This window comes from Myotis lucifugus, unplaced genomic scaffold, assembly GCF_000147115.1.
Source record: "Myotis lucifugus unplaced genomic scaffold, Myoluc2.0 scaffold_643, whole genome shotgun sequence".
NCBI classification, from domain to species: Eukaryota; Metazoa; Chordata; class Mammalia; order Chiroptera; family Vespertilionidae; genus Myotis; species Myotis lucifugus.
In genome coordinates this window covers 158,921-161,885 of record NW_005871691.1, presented here as the reverse complement: position 1 = coordinate 161,885, position 2,965 = coordinate 158,921, and the positions used below count along the sequence as shown (strand labels likewise).

The 2,965-nt window shown below is 54.7% G+C and overlaps 1 protein-coding gene across 1 annotated transcript in view; it reads left to right on the top strand.

The window, feature by feature from the left end:
* Positions 1-2,965, top strand: part of GDF10 (growth differentiation factor 10) — a 10,097-nt gene that overhangs the window by 3,541 nt on the left and 3,591 nt on the right. The window lies entirely within an intron of this gene.

Genomic DNA, 2,965 nt, shown 5'->3' with positions numbered 1-2,965 from the left:
GAGGACGGGAGAGAGGGAGAAGGAGGAAAATTAGGAGAGGGACGGAGGGGGGAAGGAAGAGAGGGGAGGGGAGAGAGGTAGAGGAGAGAGGGAGGGGAAGGAGGAAGGAAGGAGAGACTTAAGGGGAGGAGAAAGGAAAGAGAAGAAAGATCATAAAAGCAGTGCTTACTTACTGGGGGAAATCTAGAAATCATAGAAAACTACAGTAAAGAGAAGTCATCCCTAATCATACACCCAGATATCACCAGAGGTAATATTTTGGTGGGATGTGTAGTTTTTAGGGTCATATGTTCAACATGCAGGTAAGATGTGTTACATTCTCATTTGAAGTTGCCTTTTTTTTAATTGTTTCTTGTTATTGGGATTCTGTCTTTTTCTTCCTTATTTGTGGAGGTTCTTTATGTATTAAGGACATTAACCCTTCACCTAAAATGGATGACTCCCTTGAGGCCTGAGAGTGACCTGAGGGGGTGGGGCTCTGGGCACAGTGGCATGAGGCCATGCCCCTGGACGGAGCAGTGGGGAGGGACCAGAGTGCAGGACGGCTGTGGACAAGCAGGTGCAAAGCCCGGAGAACTGGGATTGGTTAGATGCTGGCGGGGAGGAGGCCATGAGCATCCTCGGGCTCCTGTTGGGCCGGGAGGGGACAGGTGGCCATGCCTCTCACTGGGCACCAGACAGGGATCAGGGCACTGTGCCTTGAGTGCAGCCGCAGCTCACGATGCCACAGGGCACCGTGCAGCATGCGCCACAGAATGATCTTACAACTTTAGGGGGTGGGTACAAATATTCTGTAGTTCCCTGGGGAGGAAACTGAGGCACAGAGATGGTCCATGACTCGCTGAAGGCCCCAGAGCTAGTAAGTGATGCAAGCACACTGAGCCTGACTCTGGGCCTGCCTGAAAGAAAGACCCTCCATTCGTATTAGCTCTCCCTCCTCTGCAGCATCACTGGACCCACTGCGCCTTTCCTCCAGCTTATGTGGTGCTTGTGTCTTCGCAGGGTTCTCATTTGGGTCACCTCAATAGCTGTGTCGAGGGCAATGGACAACAGCACGCATCTCAGGCGGCTCGAGTCCTGTTCCTGTAGGGTCGAGCCCACCTGCTAACTGGTGCAGACAGAGCTAGCACAGACCCCAGGCTCCATCCCCCAGCATGTGGTTCGGAGCACTGAGTCCCTCGGCCTTGTGTTGGTATCTAGGGACACAGCGGCAAACAAAGTGGCAAAGCCCCCACTCTCTGGGAGCATGTGTCCTGGGGGAGAGAAACCCCAAGGAATATATGTCAGGATATTGGGAAGTAACATGAAGATGAATGAAGCAGGGAACCACGGAGATGCCTCGAGCTGGGGCCAATCCAGATGCTGCAGGCTCACAGCCACTCCCCCCTCCGCCCCCCGGTGCTTCCCAAACTTCTCTGCTGGTTAGAACCCCTGAGTTGCAGGTTAAACTACAGATTCCTGCGCCCCATTTTCCAGGCTTTCTGAGTCACATCCAGGGAGGAAGGCAGTGATCAGGGGTCTGGGAAATGCAGGACTCGACCATGACACTCCAGGTTGCAGTGGTGGGGGAAGCCCGTTCAATGTGCATTGACCATGCTCTGCTCCTGTGTGTGGAGCAGGCCACACCTCGAGGGGGGCACAGCGGCCACCACAACTCTGTGTTTGTTCTGAGAAATAGATAAGGCGGGGCCTTGGAGTGCCACTGAGCCGTGACGGGCATTCCCCAGGACCTCCGCAGATGTGTGTTCTCCTTCTTCCCCTCATAGTCCCTTAAGAGTGGGTGAAAGTTCCCAACTGAATTATGCCTCCTTCCTAGTGTAAACGATGAACCGTGAACTGAAGATTTTTGTTTTGAAAATAATCCCAGCGGATCCCGTGGGTGCACAGGTGAGGGCATCTGCGCCCGGCCCAGCACCAGCACCAGCACCAGCACCAGCACACATGAGATTCCGAGCTATGGAGCGCTGCCCTCTCCCAGCTCTGCCCAGCAGGCCCACACGGGCAGCAGGACATACCTCAGGGGGGCAGCCTGCCCGGCAGCTCTGGTCTCCTGCTGGTCCACAGCACCCCTGGGAGGCCCCGGGAACCCCTCCCTCCCATTCGAACCCTAGAGAGGACTTGGCCATTCAGGGAGCTCATGCTGCCAGGCCAGGCAGCTTCCTGGAGCTGCAGACCAGGGGGCTTGGCCCTGGGAACTAGGGGTAACTTGGTAGACCCAGGAGAGAAGAAAAGAGGGGTTGGCAGCCACAGGATGCAGGGGCCAGAGCATTCTCCAACTTCAGAGGGGCTGTTTGAGGGATCCCAGTCCCTACCATGGTTTGGGCCTCTGGAGCAACCTGGACATTGGAAATTTTGTTGGGTGGCCTTGTGCAGCCTGATTTCTTTCTTTCTAAAACAAGCTGAAAGCCATTAGGCAACCTGGCCAGAGGTGCTCAGTTGGTTGAGTGTCACTGTGTGCACAGAAAGGTTGCTGGTTCAATTCCCACGCAGGGCACATGCCTGGGTTGCGGGTTTGGTTCCAGTCAGAGAATATATAAAAGGCAAGGGACCAGTGTGTCTGTCTCACATGCATCTCTCTCTTTTTCCCTCTCAGCATGTCCTTGGGTGAGGATTTTTTTTAAGCCATTGGGCAGAGCACAGCAGACAGCCAGGTGACTGTGTCTGTAGGCCCTTTTCCCTCAGCAGGCCCTCAGCACAGGAGGGTATGGGGCTAGCTACTCCTGCACCTCATTTGGAAGAAGGGCTGCATTTAATGTCTGTAAAATAAAGGCAGAGGAAATACTAGTACCGGAAGGGCTGCTCTCAGCAGCACTTGAACTCAGCCCACGCCATCCTGAACACCTTAATGGGCCAGAGGTCGTTTGTTCATTTGTTCATTGAGAGGCACTGGAGTGTGTGTGTGGGGGGGGGGGGCGGGGGATGAATAAAGGAGTTTTAGGGGCAGAGCCTGAGGCCTACCCTGCTG